This window comes from Nothoprocta perdicaria, unplaced genomic scaffold (assembly GCF_003342845.1).
Source record: "Nothoprocta perdicaria isolate Ctin4 unplaced genomic scaffold, notPer1 scaffold_22, whole genome shotgun sequence".
NCBI lineage: Eukaryota > Metazoa > Chordata > Aves > Tinamiformes > Tinamidae > Nothoprocta > Nothoprocta perdicaria.
This window is the reverse complement of record NW_020455415.1, coordinates 142,162-159,273: the sequence shown is the minus strand read 5'-3', so window position 1 is coordinate 159,273 and position 17,112 is coordinate 142,162. Positions and strand designations below refer to the sequence as shown.

Sequence of the window (17,112 nt, the reverse complement as noted above, 5' to 3'; positions counted from 1 at the left end):
ATACAACATTGGAAAAAAGTGGTTTCCAAAAATAAAATTCCTTCATAACATGCTGGGATTAAAGTGTTTCTCTTGAATATTGGTGTTGCTTCCTGAATTATCTCTATATTACACCATAAAAATATTTTAAAGCGAGATTCAAGATGGTCCTTTAACTTGAGCGTGCACTATTATTTCATGTGATTTGAATAACTATCCAGAAGCTGCTGGCTGAGGGAAGCTGCGAACATGAATATGTGCAGAGGAGTACAAATAGACTGAGGAAATGCCCAAATTCTGATATTTTAGCCCCATTTCTGCCGAGCCTCTGTCTTCAGCAGTTCTGCTTGGAGCTCCTAGCGTGGGATACAGCTGTGGCCAGGAGGGCCAGAAGAAAGAGGAGGTTATTTAGAGGCTCCCATCTGATTTGGCTTGCCGCTCCCTGAGGTCTTTCTTACTGGTAATCTCTGAGGCTCTTGGGTTCATTACTGTCTGATCACGATAAGCATATGCTTTAATTGTACTGCAAGCCAAAAATGGTATCAATAAGTCAAAGCCCTTCAAGCCTGACAGAAATGCTCCCTAGATTGCTGTCGTTTCATTTTTAGCTTTCAATTTTAAGTTAAAAAATAGGCAATTTATCTGCAATTATTCTGCTAGATGAGTATTGCCTTGGTCAAGAGATCAGGGTTTACATATTTAGCAGGAGAATTCTGTTGTTTCTGAATTTTACTGATTTATGTCAGAAGGAATTAGTTTAAATATTTGAAAGTCTTCCTTGCTTTGCTTTATGGAGACAATCTTAAGCAATAACCCCCCTGGCACTCTTTCATGAGGTCTTCTTGCTGTCTATGAGCGCCCCTATCAGTATGCTTGATTACTCCATGTATTTTATATTTAGGTATTCCCAGGTAGTCCTTTAACTGCTCTTTGGAGTGCTGAAATCTCCTGTATCAGGCAGGAGCATCAAACGGTGGCAGAACTCGCTCGTCGGGCGCCCTGTGTGCGGGCACTGCCCCTGCTCCGGGCACTCGCAGTGCGGGTAGGAGTCGCATCCGGCCCATGGCAGAGAGCAGCTCAGCTTGCCCTGTGCTTTCCTTGGCTACGTCACCCGGGGCTATTTAGTGTTAGACCCTTAAAATGAGGCAGCAGAGTCCCCAGCTGAGTGCCCGGCTGGTAGCACAGCCTGCCCGCCCCCAGCCGCGCGTTCCGGCCCTGTTTGTGCCAGGCCTTTGAGGCTGCCGTTGCAGGCGCTGGCCGTAGAGGCAGGTCGTTCCTCTCCTTAGCTGTTTGCAGTCACCATCACACAAATATGTCTGGTCAGCAGTGCTGTAAAAGAAGTGGGTCCTGTGCTTCTCTTCTGGCTGTTCACCCCCATCTCATGCCTCTGTTTCTTGAGTGCTGCGAGGTTTGTGCGAGGAGCCAGGCCTGCAGAAGGAAAGCTCACTGAGCATAAGAATGAGAAGCTCGCTGCAGAAGATGACTCACTGGATCTGTGAAACCAGAGTCTTATGACTGATGCTGACTTCTTAAACTCATGTTAAATACATCATTTCATAGGATTCCAGCTTTGGGAAACTCAGTTCATAGTGCTGGGAGAAATGTGCTGTTGGAAACATAGCCACAAGCTTTAGAGAGGGCTTCAAACTCAATGGCCTGTCTAGTAGTCTGCTCTTACAACCCAAGTAAACTCATAGCATCCATAATACCCTGTGACAAGGAGCCCTACTACGTGATAGTTGGGGAAAAGCCTCTTTCTGATATTATATAAGTATATTTATATTTGTTTTCTGCTGGTCCTCATGGTGCTACCAGGCTTGCACTGGAGCACACAGCTAACTGTGGTTCTCTCTGTGCCATTCAAGATGCTAAAGATTTTTTTTTGTCTTCCCCTTTCCTCTTTTCAAGGCTTAAAGAATCCAAGTTTACTAGTCCATTACTAGGTCATCCTGTTATATGAATTGATTATAATAGCCATAAGAATAGGTAAAATCTGAGTAGAAAGGAAATTAGGATTTTGAAATTGTAGCTCTCATAACAGGCAAAACCGGTAACGGATGCTCCAGTCTTGAGCTTTTTCCCCCCTGTTATTTAATTCCTGCTCTGCATTTAGCAACTAGTGCCCACTGGTTTTGGAATACTAATTTGCTCTTTCTCTGCGGTGCTGCAGTTCTGACTTGTCACGGCATATACAAAATACAGACCAAAGTCCAATGATAAGGTACTGACACGTGGAACCGTGGAAAAGAGAGAAGAACGTATAAGGAATGACATGCATGAGACTTCATGCTCTCAATAAGTGTTCCTTGACTCTTAAATTTATTACTAAGGTTTTTTTTTTTGTACTGAAGTATTTGTAACTGCAGGGCAGGCTGCCAGCATTGCAGGACTGTATCTTTTCTTCCTTTACACAGTCGTGTTGGGTGTTGGGAAAGGCGCCTGTTCCAGTCTTCGCTTTTGCAGAGTCTTGCTTCTTACGTCCTTGGCAGCAGTTCTTGCTATAATGTAGCTTCTTGGGCGTTTTCCTTGTCCTTTATTTCCCTTCTCCTTTCTTTAGTCAGAGTAAGCACAGGAGTTTCAGTGTGCAGGACAGGAAGAAGCAACAAACAGAAGCAATCAGAAAAAGAAAGCTCACAGCTTTCTTTTCTTACCACGACTGGTACTGGCAAGAATTTAAGATTTGTGCTTAAAATCCCATGAATATCTGTTGCCTGACAGAATTTGAGCTCTCTTTATCCATGCACAGCTTGTCTCAAAGTGTTGGTCCTTACTTAATAAATCTGATGGAGATAAAAATTGTGGATGAAGAAAGAAGAGGAAACTATCTGTATTTTTTCCTACAAATTCCCAGGACTACCTGAATATCTGTTGCCTCCTATCTCATCCATTCTGTTTGCATCGGACCCATTTATTCAGCCTTGTTTTTTTTTTCTTTTTTTGTTAGGAAGCTGGTTCTAGTAATATGTTTTCCCTACCACTAAATAATCTAATGAAAGCTTTCAGAATTGGAAAATCATTCCATTATAAATGAGTGTATAGAAAGCATGGTTCTTATTTCTGTGCTTTTTGATTCTTATTCTGTTTCATCTCAGCAGAAGGTTTGCACAAAGCTGACTACAACTAAAAGATGAGGGAAATAAGATTTACTGTGAATGAAGAAAGAACAGTTTAATATAAAAACATGGTTTGAGATAGAGCCTGGCTTTGCCAAGCTCCTGCGGTTTGGTCCGTTCTGTTTGGCACTGTTATCCTCTGATAAACAAATGCCTGAGTTTAAGCTGAATTTGTGCGCTCTGAAAAGGAGTCCAGAGGCTTTGCATTGTCTCTAATGTGGGAGTCTTTTTTTTTTTTCCCACCTCCCTCTTTTTCTTATCAAAGAAGAACAGCAATTAAAACCAGAAAAAAAATCCTGTGTATCCCTCTCCAGAGCGGGACTATCAAAGTTGTAACAGGCTGTTTTGCAGCACAGTCTCCGTGATCACAGAGATGATGATGATGATGATGATGATGATGATGAAGAACAGACCTGACAGATCAGCAGCTCAGTGGGGTGGGCGGCTGAGGCCAAGTCTGGCCCCGGCCTTGTTTCCCCCCCTTTCCCTGGGGCAGTTCTGCCCGGCACAGTAACCTACTTCAGCCTTACTGGGCTGCATGGAGAATCTCACACAAATATGATTAAAATGAAACAGAACATTTAAGACAGATTTGTTGGTAGATGAACTGTTGGATTCATGTTATACCCCTAGGCATTGCTTGATAATTATGTTTTCTTTTTATTGGTATTTGAAGGCAATTATATGCTCTGGTGAACTATGGGAAAAAAATCATTGAAGTTTTGGAAGCTTTATTTTTTTTTTCTTTTCTGTATCAGACAGCAGGAAGGCTCCAGCCAGACAGGGGGTGTTTTAGCTCAAGTCAGAGCCCTAATTTACCAGCAGCAGGTGGTTGTTAGGGGTCCCGTGACAGAAGGAAGGGGAATAAACCCCCTGGAAGGCCCTGCTCCACCAGCAGCCAGCGCGCGATTCCCGGCTCCTGCCTGGAGCAGGCCCAGCCCTTAGGCCGGAATTCAGCTGAACCGAAGTCTTCCTCCATCTACTGCTTATTGTCCTGCCTACTGGGCCATCAGGCAAATAAACCATGTCCATTCCTTTCCTGGTGCAATGCCCACCTGCCCCATTAGACAATAATTTTCCTTTTGTCAGAATAAGCTTTTTAGACCAGGAACTATACGTAGATGCGGTAGTGCCTAATTAGTGCTAATTAGCTTTAATGTACACCTGAAGAACAAGGTGATCAGCCTCTCTGCCAAAGGTTTTCTGCCCTAACACAGACGTCTACATCCCAAATGCGCCTGCTTCCACGCTCAGTGTGGGCAGACGGGATTGCTCCTGAAGGCCTCTTCTGTAACCTCTAGTCCAAACCACCGTAGTCTCTTTTCTTTTTTTCTTCTGTTCTTTTTCATCCTAAGTTTCTCACGTTTAAGAAGTTGTTCTCTCTTCAGACATGATTTTGGGATTATGATCGTCCCTGCTGGTCAGTTCTAAATTGGATCACAGTTAACTTTTGAGCTGAGGAGGTCAGAATTGTATGTGGAATGCAAAATACAGGTACACCATGGAAACTCCTGCAGGGTAGTAATGCACTTTTCCTCTTCTTCCTCTGAGTTCCAAACTCCCTTTGCTTTTTGGGTTGTGTGTGGGTTGAGCTGCCCCTGTTGGAGAGCTGCTACAGTGCCCCCCTCCTACTCTCCGCGAAACCTTGACACTTGCTGCTGAGTCTGGATTTCAGTTTGTTGGGGGGTTCCAGTGTGTGCTGCTTTGAATGTCGCCTTTCACATCACCCTGTGGTCACTGCTGTGACTGTCCTACAGGTCTCTGTCATTCGCTTTTGTCTCTGCTACCCTCCACACTTTGCCAGATCTCCCTCTGGTGCTTCCTCCTCCTTGTCCCAGGTGGCATCTGGATACACTGAGCCCTAGCACTTCTGTCACAGCCTCTGTAACCTCTTCCAGTGTGAGAGTTAATTGCTTGGTTTTAATCTTCATTTTTTTGTGGTCTCCCCCCTAATCTCTTATCCAGCTCTTTGTGTGTGGTGGGACATTCCCTTTTATCTCTTGACTGCTTAGTTTCTCTGAAAGGCTGGGACTCCCACTGAAAGCTTTTGAAGCTTGAGTGGTGGTTTTGTAGGCCACATCCTTGTTCTTTGCTCACTTGCCAGTTCCTTCTAGTTCCACTTGTGTTTTTTTTTTTTTTTTTTTTTTTTTTTTTTAAAGATGCTTTTTTGTTCTGGTGACTCCACTGAGATCTAAATTCGTGTCTCTGAAGGCAGAGGCGTAATGCTTTACACCCAGTCCTGAAAATAGAGGCCTGGCTGCACAGGAATATTTATGTAAGAGTTACTTAACAAAGTCGGTTGTAGTTTATGAAGCAGAAGGTGCTGTTTATTTTAAACAAATGTGATTTCAGTCTAATTCTGGTTAGGCTGAGACTAAAATTCTGTTTGTCACGGGTTCACTGGGCTTTCAGTCTCGTCCGGTCTCTCCCCAGGCTCCCAAGCACCAGGACGTGCGTCCAGCTGGGCCGGGCCCTGGCCTGCACCCCAAGGGACAAGGAGGCCTTGCTGGGTCTCCTCTGTGCCCAGTGGGTTTGCCTTGATTTGCAGGAATGGTTTGGGGGCCGCTCCTGGCTGGTTCCCATCCTTGTTTTCAGAACTGGCGAAATTGCTGCCAGGTCACGGGTCTTCGGCGAGGCGCAGCCTTCTGCTGTTGGTGGAAGCAGCAGAATCCTTTCACTGACTGTTCTGCTGGAGATGACTGGCCCTCGTGCTAGGCTGCTCCTCTAGCCTTCCCTCTGCAGGGCCGCTTTTTGTTATAATACCTGTTTCTATAATACCTGTTGCTATATGATAGAAAAGGTCAAAATAGGCACTTGTAGCTGAAGGCTTAAACATTTGAAAAGAGAAGCGATGTGATGTTTGGGGAGGGGCGGGTTATGCGCATGTGTGTGTGTGTTTTTCCTTCCCGTAGCAGGTTAGAATTTAACATTTCCCATTTATTGAAGCACGGGAATGACTGGAAAGCTGAACTTGCATGGTCTGCTCTGCACTGCCTCTTAGACTTCCTTCCAAGCGAGATTTCTACTTGCTTCATCTCCTCGAAGTCAGAGAGGTATCGTGCTATCCTTTCATGTATCCTTCCCTAATAGGGGACTGGATAGGCAACCTAATTTAATCCTCTAAATAACCATGAGCAACTAAACACAAATCCTCTCTTTCCACTGTATCTTGTATGTCATCTGTCAGGGACACCTAGATAATTCTTTATCTGGGTTTCCCTAACATCTTCCCTAACATCCCCTAACATTCCCTAACATTTTTTCCTGACACTGCTCCCTACCAGGTTCCTATTTTTTTGTCGTTTTAATTCTAGACCATTAAGTTATCATTATTGGGCTATTTTGAATTCTGGGATATACCACTGTCAGCTGCTTTGTGAAAACTCCCATCTTTGTCTAGGGAAGGCAAATATGTATGTTTAGCTGAACTTACCTGCCTTCAGATGCTCAGTGGAGCTCAGGCTGATGTACAGAAAAGAGCTGGTGATCCCTATTGGATGCTGCATTTGTTGTGATCCTCAGGATGGCACCTGAGTGGGGCACAGCAACGCATCGTAAGAACAAGGATACACAGAGTGCCATTTTATTTCTTTCTTTATTAATAGCACTAAAATTCCATGAGATCAAGAGAGGTTCTCCTAAGCTTAAATCCAGAACCCAGAGAAACTTTTTCTGCAGTTACAAACGCTGTTTTGAGAACATGTTAATTCCCTGTCATTAGACGTTTTTTCCTAAAAGTGTTAAACCAGCTTGCAGTGGTTCTCATGACAAGTGAGACGGGGCCTCGTTTAACTTTGCAGCTCAGTCATAAGGACCTTGTAATGACTTTTGTGCATCTCCAGGCAGATGATGCCGCCTTGGGAACATAGTGACACCTTCCATGTCTTCCTTAGGGAAATTTGAACATAAAGGTTAGCATCTTCACCTGGCAGGATTTTAGAAGACTCACATCACAGTTTAAGCCTAAGTATAGGGTTGTTGTGCAGTTTTTCTTCTTGCTGTCCACTGTGTATGCTTTGGAAAACTGATGTAGTGAGAAATGCCGTGATTTTTTTGATGCAGGGAGGAGAAGCACCCATGGAGCTCGAGTATTGGCATCAGCATTTTATAGTGTGAAGGGGAATGCTGACAGCAGCCTTCTGTTCAGATGACGATCTCCAGTTTTAATCATTTCTTGTGAGAACATCCTGTTTTATAATTGTGTGTTTTCCTGATACCTCTTGCACTGCTCTAATAGCTGTTAACGGGACTTGATCACTAGGCTTTGCTAGCATGTCTTCCTTCGGAAGGCCTCATTACTTTTCCTCATTAACTCTCTGTAGCTTCAACCATGGTCTTTCCACATACAAGATTGCAGTTTAGGTTATTAGACTTTCTAGCAATCGATATTTGGAGGGCAAGGTTTTTGGGGTTTTTTTTAATGACTTAACGTTTCCTCTTCCATTTCAAGGAGCTTTAAACCTGTGCTGCTTTCTAACACCACCTTGAGCCATCTGAGTAGAGTGAAAAAATGGTGTTCAGGCAAGGTAGGGGAGGGAGCACAGTCTGAGTTGCTTCATGCTGAGTACTTTCAGATCCATTTTTCACATATTTCTTAGGCTCTGGATAAATCTTTCCATTTGCTTATCCATTTGCTCATCCATTTGCTCTGGATGGATCCAGTGTTGTTACTAAAAAGTGACTAGAGCAGGATAATACAGAAATTGAACACAATTCATATGCCAGAAAATGTATTTATTTCTTCCCAAACACCATTTCCCTATTCAAAACATTAACATTTGGCTAAACAATATTTTTTCAAGTGAACAAAGTAATATAATTTTTTTTTAGCTACTTTTCTACAAGCACAGTTGCTTTTCTGTTTAATTTGAAAACAGAATACCACTTTCAGCATTATTGACATGATTACTTTTCTAACTGCTTGTTTAAAGGTTTCCAAAAAAACTGCAGTCTCTCATTTTCTAATTATTAAATTTTCTTAAATTTTCTTATTTACATCTGCAGATAATTTGTTAAACTGTACAGGGTAATTGGGAACATATGGCAGGTCTTCTCTTCACGGTAGCGTCAAAGTAAAACCGCCCCCACCATAATAACCTTGAAAAGCTTCAGTGGTCTCAGTATTTAAAGACGTTTTAAGAGATTTTTTTTCAATGTATATCTCATGATTGGATTTGAGAGCTATTTAAGTTCATCTTATTAATTACACTCTTTTTGAAAGATGTGACATCTTTTAAATTCTCTATTTTTCTGCTGCTAGAGGTATGAATTTATGTCCACAAACTAGCCAGAGTTCATTAATTTTTCAATCCTCTGGAAGCCTTTGATATTGCCTGTTCTTAAGGTAGAAACAAGGCAACTATGGCCAACAATTTGGAAATAAATACAACAAAATGCTAACTCTTAATATAATTTAGCACATACAGTTTTGTTTATATATGTACAAGATTAGAGTCATAACATTTGAGATCCAATAAATTATTTTCTTAAAAGCTCTTAGCCTCCTTGTCTAAAATGGTATGCATGGCTTTTAAAATAGTTAACATTAGGAACACTTTAATTCTTGTTTGCTATGACATTATTGAAACAACTCTGTTATGAAGATGCATTATATGCAGTATATTTGCACATAAAACAACTTAGATATAATTCACTAAAATGAAAGAATGAAAAGTCCAAGCTCTTCCACCCCGGAATCTCTGTCCAGATGTACAAACTACAGGACATTTATAGGAACCTGTATAGGAGGTACCTGCGCCAGACAACCACCTGCTGCCAGTGACGGGTTCTAGTCAGTCCATGCAGGTAAAGGGTTGGGGCAAGGGCACAGCTGGCCCGTGCGGGTGCAGGAGGGTGTCTCTGAGGAGAAGGGAACCCGAGGGAGAAATTAAAACACAAAATGGGCTAAAACAGGAGAGTCTGCACAGCACTGGCTCTGCCATTTTTAACTCCGGCATCTAAATGAGAGAATCTGAATCAGTGCTCAGTGTGTCTCATCCTGGCATTCAGGCTTCCTAATTTTAGATTTCTGCTGCTTCAAATGAAAACCTTCTGGATGCCGTGTGGGGGAAGCTGAGACATCAGTTTTTAAAGCGTGTGGGCATTTAAAGCTGCCTCCTCTGGGTGATTTCAAATGGAAAGGATAGCTGCTCATTAGGTTCAGGTGCCCCTTTATCTAGAGGGGGTCCTTGGCCCCAAGGACTTCTCATAAATCATATCACAAAAATACTTACCATAAATACATATCATAAAATAAGACATATTGTTTGATGCTCATTTGTTGCATTCCTGTCGTTCAAGGGCTGCTTAGAAAGTGGGCCACTTGCATGAAAGTCATTAAGCATTACCTGCTGTGAGCAGAACAGATGCTGCTGCCTTAACCGCTGCGTCGATGCTGCATGCAGTCTTATCCTGCAGGGTTTTCAAAGTATTGGAAAACAATTTTCACAGTTTAATACTTTGAACAAAATTCTACATTGGGATTTTTTTTTTTTTTTGGCAGTGGTGAACTAAAATTAGATCACTGTTCCAAACTGGAGATTAATTTTTGATATGATTCCTATTTAGAGTTATTTTAATTCATATAGGCACAATAATAAGATACACTGCATGAAATAAATGTATTGTAGCAGTTTGTCTTGCCTTATGCTTTATTATTAAAGGAGGGAGTTAGTGCTGTCTGTTGTTAAAGCTGTTTGACTTTACTGTTTGCTCCAAATGCTTCGAAAAACTTCAGGCAAAGTCTTTCAGGCACCTATGAGGACAGAGGACAAGATGTTACAAACCAAACAGCTTGTCTTATTTAACAACTTCTGCTTTTTGGCTAAGGCAGCCTTTGCCAACTTCATAAAAATATGTCTGTTATTGGCTAGGTTGAAGACCTTTCCATACCTTTCAGCTTGCCCACTGTCAGCAGTAACTCATTAGCTGTATTAAGAAAAGAAGACATACTGTATCTGCCCTGAGTGCAGAGCAGACCCTCGCAGGTGTCTGAGGAGGCCACTTCTGTAGTAGCAAGTTCCTGGGGCCGTGCAAATCTGGGACTTGGCAAAGGAGTGGGTGAAAGGGCTGGAAGGAAGGATGTTTCCCCTTGCGCCGCGCGCGCTGCCTGTTGGACAGGGGTGAAAAGCTAATGATGCGGGGGAACAAGAACAGTGGAGAGGGGGATTTGCAGCTGAGAGGAACTGTGGAGCTGAGGCAGCTAGGAGTGGGAATTGCAGGTGGAGAAGGGGATGGTCCCTTCCTCATCCAGCGGTGCAACGGGGCTGTCCTGGCACTGCCTGGGACTGCATCCTCCAGGGCAGGCTGGCGCCTCTGTGTAACACTGCGGGACACCTCCATGTCCCACATGGTGGCCACTTGGTAAGGATTTTTGTGAGGAAACGAGTTCAAAGTGTCTCATATAACACCAAGATTAAGCCTTGTAGGATGTTCTCTACTCGTCGTGTGTATTGGGTTGTGCATATTGTGTGTCCTGGGAAGCTTGAGGACATTTCTGAGAGTTCAAGAGCTGCCTTTGGATGGTGTTGGGAGGCTGCCTAATGAACCCAAACCACTGCAGCCTTAGGCTAAACCTAATGCTATTGCGAATGGGCCAAGAATAAAGTACTATTATTTTTGGAAGCCGAGTTGGAGTGACCTGCGAGAGCCAAGGCGGAGGCTGCCAACCAGTATGGGTGATGGGGCAGTTTGGAGCTTGCGCTCCTGCTCTGGCCTCTTCTGCGGGAATGTCCTTCCTTCAAAATGAAAGAACTAGAAAGCTGAGGCCTGAGTAGGGGCAAGCATGAGAGCAGGTTAAGGATCCTGTGCTGTAAGAAAAGGAGAAATAGAGAGGTACAAGAAGGGTTCCTGAACTGTGCAGAAAGGCATCTACTGTGTCAAGGCTGATGCCAAAGCTTCGGAGCTGCCGTTTTGCTGCTGTGTAATCCCCTGCAAAGCACATGTTTTCTCTCCTGGTGTTCCTGCACAGAAAGAAATTCCCTTCTTGCAGTTCCTCCTCTTTACATCACTAGAGAGGTTTGCAGTAACCGACATTATTTATAATAGTGCTGTTTGGTGGGATTTCTCTCTCTGAAAATGCCTCTGAACATCTGGCATGGAGACTTCATTGAAAAGAGCATTAGAAAACTTGCAAAATCAGGCATTTGAGAGAAAGGCTGGAGAAGCTGCTCGTGCAATGCAGCCCCGTGTCCTGAGTAGGATCGTTGTGTGGCGAAGCGGGCTGGAGTTGGTGTAATAAACGATCTGCTTACTTAAGGGAAAAGGATAAAATTGCTGCTGGAAATTTTGATTTAATTATTGATACAGAAACAGGACTCATCTTAATAGTAACTCTTGCGCCATATGCTGTTTATGCAATATAGATGAAATTGGAGGCTTGGCGACGCATACGTTCAAGGAACTGATTTACACATGGATTGTTCAATACCAGAGTCTTCTGCAGAGCTGTTTTTGCAGAAACTCCCCTTTTGTAGCGTGAACCACCCCTCCCAGCACCAGTGGGGTATTTTTACCTCCCTGTTTGCGGCCGCTGCCGGGTGGTTCCGGGGGTCCCTCCTGCTGCCCCGAGTGGGTGCCCAGGCCGGGTGGCCGCAGGATCCTGGGCGCCCAGGCGAGTCCCCCGCTCCCTCGGGCCCTCTGCACAGCCAGGGCTGGGCAGTCGGCTCCCATATGGATCTTGTCAGATTTCTAACGTTCTTTTCAGTAAAGTTTTCAGACTCTTAATGTGTGTGCTCTTAATTTGCACACACACTGGTGGCTTTTCCAAGCTTGTAGCCAAGAGAGAAATCAGTTCTGAAGAAAGTTTCAGGTTTAGTATTCCTCTTCCCTCTTGTTGTGCCAAAAACAACCCTAGAAATTGTGAGGAAAAGAGATGTTGGGGGCATTCTTTATTTTTATTTTCCTGCTTTATCTTGTGTCGTTTCTTATATGAGAAGCCAGGTGGCTTCTCTGGATTAGTCACCTTCTCAGCAGGTGGTGAAAATTAATTACATACCCTGTAGCTCTGACAGGTGTTATCACCTGTATAAATATATTTATCACAGAATCACAGAGTCGTTGAGGTTGGAAGGGACCTCTAGAGATCATCCAGTCCAACCCCCTGCTCCAGCAGGGACACCCAGAGCATGGGGCACAGGGTGGCATCCAGGTGGGTTGGGAAGATCTCCAGAGAAGGAGACTCCACAGCCTCCCTGGGCAGCCCGTGCCAGGGCTCTGTCACCCTCACAGGAAAGAAGCTCTTCCTCACATACAGATGCCTGTGTTGCAACTTACACCCATTGCCCCTTGTCCTATCACTGGCTACTGCTAAGAAACAATATATACTTGGTGCAAAAATACAGACAGGCAAATGAAGACACTTCATGGTTTATTTGCCCAGCACTGTAGACTGTTGATGATTTCTAAAAGGTGGGGAGAAAGGACCTAGCTGTTTTCCTGTGCTGTTGCCTGTTGTTGGTGTCCAGCTGCAGTAGTCACCTGCCTCTGATGAGCAGCAGGGGAAAAGGAAGGCTCTGTTTGGCAGCAGTCTTGGTAGGTGCAACGAAGTCTGCTTTGCATGGGAGAATCATTTGCACTGTGAAGTCTGCTGAGCAGGGACCGCTTCTTGGTATGGATTTAATGCAGGGTCTGCCATAATGGGCAGGACCCTGATCTGGATGGAGGCTCTGGCAGTTGTGGTGATGCAGGTAGTTAAATAAATCACCCATTTAAAGAGTAGGTTGGGAACTCACAGTTGTGTGCCTAGGGCCGGGGAAAGGGTGCTGCTTGTGGGTAAATACAAGGGAATAAAAGGAAACCTGAGGCAGACTGAAATGAGCCTGTGCAGGGCCCTGCAGAACAGGGCAGTGTGACCGTGGTGCTGTGACTACCTGTGTTTGTGTGTGTCGTGTTGCAGGACATTGTCTGCTGCTCTTCCTGAGCCCTCAATCACTGGGACTCCAACTTGATGTGTAAATTAAGAGCTGCTGTTTGACTGTGGTAATTTAAATGGCGTTGTGAAACTGCCTGTAAAATGCCTTGTAAAACAGTATTGCATTTAAATTTATATTAAAGATTTTGCAACTTTTCATTTAGCAAGTAATTAAGATATTTTCTTTTATATCTTCTTTCTTTTATATCATCTGACTTTATCTTGCATGTTAGCACAGGAGGGTGAGGGAACGTACATGATTGCTCCGCCATCTGACAAGTGCTGTCCCTCGGCTCTCTGGTGTCACTGAAATCAATGCAAGTTCAACATCATTTATCTGATGACACGGAGAAGGTCAGGGCCTTTGCAAGGACAGAGCAGAGCAACGTGAGATATTTTAACAACAGAGCTGCCCTCAGCCTTAGGTTTCATTGCACTAGTTCTACATCAGTCAAAACATTAAAAAAAATCTCATCTCACTCTCATTTCCTTGGGGTTGATTTTACAAAACATAGTTTGAATTATTCATTCTTTTAATAAAGAAACTTTCAAGTATTTTAACTGCCATGAAGGCAAAATTCTTACATTGTCAGGAAGCTGGAAGTTCTACAGTGAAATTATTAAACTTAAATCTTTTTTTAAAAAAGTTCAAATGCTCTTTTTTTTTTTATTTAGATAAAATAGACATCTTGCCATCTTGCTTGTTTGTCAAAATGTCCTTCAGTATTTAATAGCGGCACAGTTCCAGTTTACTTCATGCTTTAAAGGTTACCAGAGTACTTCAAAGGATGAGTGTCTGTGTGTTACCCTCAATTAATATATGCCCATAAAATCTTTTCTTTTAAGGAACTTGCAGGTGTGCTGCTGCACAGGGAGGAAACTGTGCTGCTACAGGGAGGAAACATCCATTTTCCTCTTGGAGAACAGTTCCATAGCAACAGTGGAATGAAATATAACAATACAGTGAATAATACCAAAAAATAAAGCCTAGTCCCCCATACTCACTTTAACAGTTTAATATCCTAACTGATATTTGAACTGATAAGTTTTATTTCTGCAGCTATTTTGTATTTCTTGCAGAAATCCCTATGCTTCCTCCAGGTACATCTTGCAGGACTCCCGTAGGTTTTGTGCTCTCTGTAACGTGGTATTTGGTCCCTTGCAGCTTCTGACCCCAAACCCACGGCCTCCGAGGGGCCTGACAAGCAACACGCCACCAGCTCGGACGATGCAGGAACATCCCATCTTATCAGAGCATGATCTCGGGAAAGGCAAATTAAACTTATTTGCATTCATGGACCACATGTGGAAACTCATTTAACTAAGATGATTTACTTTGATTAAATTTCCAGGTCTTATTTTTCCTGTAAATACTAATAAAGTTAGAAAAACACTTAGAGTTTGGAAAGAGGGGACAATCTAATTCATTGGCACTAGAGACTTTTTTAATTGGAAGAGGTGATCAATGCAAAAGGTGGACTAAATGAGGGAAATGTGTTGACTTGTAGTTTATAACCTCCGTTTTCATTAAATCTTAATCCGCTTTTATCAGTGCAGCTTTTGTCCCACATAAGTGTACATCCTCTTCTAATTGCTGGATCTTGATCTCTTAAGCAAAGCGTGCAAAAAGAGCTAAGAAGAAAAGTAAACTTGTCGGTGACGTTATTGGTGGGTGTTAAAGCATTAGTTTTCACAGACCACTTCTGTTCCAGGTTTTTCTCTTTAACAAAATGGATGATACTGATATACCAGAAAAAAAAACTAGAAGCAAGAGTAGTCGTGCCCTTAGAAGTGTCTGAGGTAAAAAACCAAACAACCAAACAAAACCCCACCGCCATCCTGAGCTCACATTCAATCCGATGTATTTTGTAACCTGCCCTTGGTTTGGGCCGGGAGCGCTGCCCGCGGAAGGGCCCTGGGCTCCAGGTACCTCAGCGAGCCACGGGCGCCGCGCTCTGCTCCAGGCCGCGGCCACGTGGAACCGGATCCCATGGTGCTGGCAGAATCCCATCCTCTGCGTGCAGGTATTTCCAGCAGCCTCGGAAGGCTTTGCAGTTCTACGTGCACTGTGTAATTTGGTAGTCGAGGGTGCATTTAAAACAGATTGTATTTAATTAGGGAAATACGAAATGCAAATGTGATATTCCTCCTGCTCCAAGTAGGAGATAATGTGTTACAGCTTTGGGCTCGATTAACACCCTTGTGGTGTAAGGCAGAGGCTACCCCTGGAGATCAGGAGGTAGCCCTGGGGGTAGGAGGTAGCCCAGGAGGTAGGAGGCAACCCTGGTGCTAAGGAGCTAGCCCAGGAGGTAGGAGGTAGCCCAGTGCGCCGGGTCTGTCGGCTCCAAGATGTCCTGTCTGCCTCTGGCCCTTCTTCCCGCTGTCCCCTCTGTGCAGTCGAAGCGGAGGCCGCTGCAAAGCAGATCTGCTCAACAGAGAGCAAACTGCACATAACCAAGCTGGATTCCTGGCAGCCCTGGGCTCCTAAACCAAGGAGTTGCTCCGTGCACATTCGTCCTGGAGCTGCTATGAAAAAGCGAGGCATCTGCTGCTAGTCAAGTTGGGGGTGACTTAAAAAAAATAAAATCTGTAGCATATTCTGCAGTCCATGGTGAAAGGAAAGTGCCTTGCTCTTTGCCCTGCTGTTCCACAAGAAGTATCATCTTAATGATGCATAAATTTCAGGTTAAAACTCTTTTAAGTACCACATTTGCTACATGATAATAGAACATCTATTAAATAGTGAAACTATCACACCACTTGCAGTAGATTTGATTGTAAATTTTCATCTGTGTTCATTTTATTCACAGTGTTTCCTTACCAGTCTTCAAACTCATGTCTGATCAGTCAAGTGGTTGCATAGCTGTGTGAGATTTCTGCAAAGGTCAGACGTATGGAGATTTCTCGGCTGTCTGGCTTTTAAACTGAGAGGAAAAGTCATTTGACAAAGGGCACAAATAAGGAGAAACTAAAATAATTCTAAACAACAATGGAGATTTTTTTTTTTTTTTTGGCTGTGTTAATATTGTGAGTATTTTGTGCTTTAGAGAATGCAGAAGTCCTACAGTTTGTACAAACTGAAGATTGAGCCTGCTGGGAGTTTGGGTGTGTGAGAATTTGGCTATGATGAATCTGCTGTTAATTGCTTTATTAAAAGTTCTATATTAAATTATTAAATTATTAAATTATTAAATTATTAAATTAAATTATTAAATTAACCAAACTAACACCTGTTTTCCCTGTCCTTTTGCATATTGTGCACATCCTTTCCCTACTTTCCCTACTTTCCCATCCTTTCCCTACTTTCCCTACTTTCCCTTTGCTTCTAGTGTTTGCAAACTTGCTGAAACTTTTGTGTGTGGAGGGCAAGGAGTGATTTAATTATGGAATTCATATAGATGTTGCTATATGGCTTTATTGTCTTCCAAGAAAATATTGGTAGCTCTATTCTCTGTTGCTGCAGAAGTGAACAAGAAATGGTTGCTGCTTATTTCTCTTTTAATAGATATCATAAAAATGAAATGTCTGTATTAATGCAGGTTTAGAAGAGTTAGTTGCTAACTCCGAGTCATTTGACAGCGTAAAAACAGGAGCATGGTGCACTCTGCCGCCTTGAGGGACTGCACTGTGAAAGCAAGGTATAATTATGAAGAAAATATCAAATGTCTTATTTCCAAAAATAATATGGAATTATTCAAATGTAATTAAACTCAAATGTGGTCCTGACAAGGCTGCAGGAATGAATGATTTGAAGGCCCTGATTTTTATTTTCTGCTCTAAGTAAACATTTCACGGCGATTTCTTTGAGATCAGTCGTCACTGCAACGTATTTACAAAAGTTAAGAGCGCTGCCAGCAGGTCAAAGGCAGGGATCCCTCCCCTCAATTCGGCAGCACTGAGGCCACAGCTACAGATCTGGGTCCAGTCCTGGGCTTCTTAGTAACAAGAAAGACACAGATCTGCTGGAGTGCATCTGCTAAAGAGCTACAGAAACCATGGGGAAACTGAACATCTGTCATGCCAGGAGAGGCTGTGAGGGCTGAGACTGTTTAGCCTGGAGAAGAGAAGGATGATCCCATTAATGTGTGTAAGTTTCTGCTGGGAAAGTGT

General features: G+C 43.3%; 1 protein-coding gene across 15 annotated transcripts in view; it reads left to right on the top strand.

Annotated features, from left to right (window-relative positions):
• The first annotated feature begins 6,123 nt into the window (after positions 1-6,123).
• NRCAM (neuronal cell adhesion molecule) overlaps positions 6,124-17,112 on the top strand; it is a 109,177-nt gene continuing 98,188 nt past the window's right edge. For 6 of the 15 annotated variants that reach the window (XM_026038931.1, XM_026038934.1, XM_026038929.1 and 3 more), the window contains exon 1: positions 6,125-6,145. The gene's annotated coding sequence lies outside the window, so the exon portion shown is untranslated. Of the gene's footprint in view, positions 6,146-17,112 lie in introns of all 15 variants that reach the window. The other 9 variants (XM_026038927.1, XM_026038928.1, XM_026038926.1 and 6 more) reach the window with 3 other exon arrangements.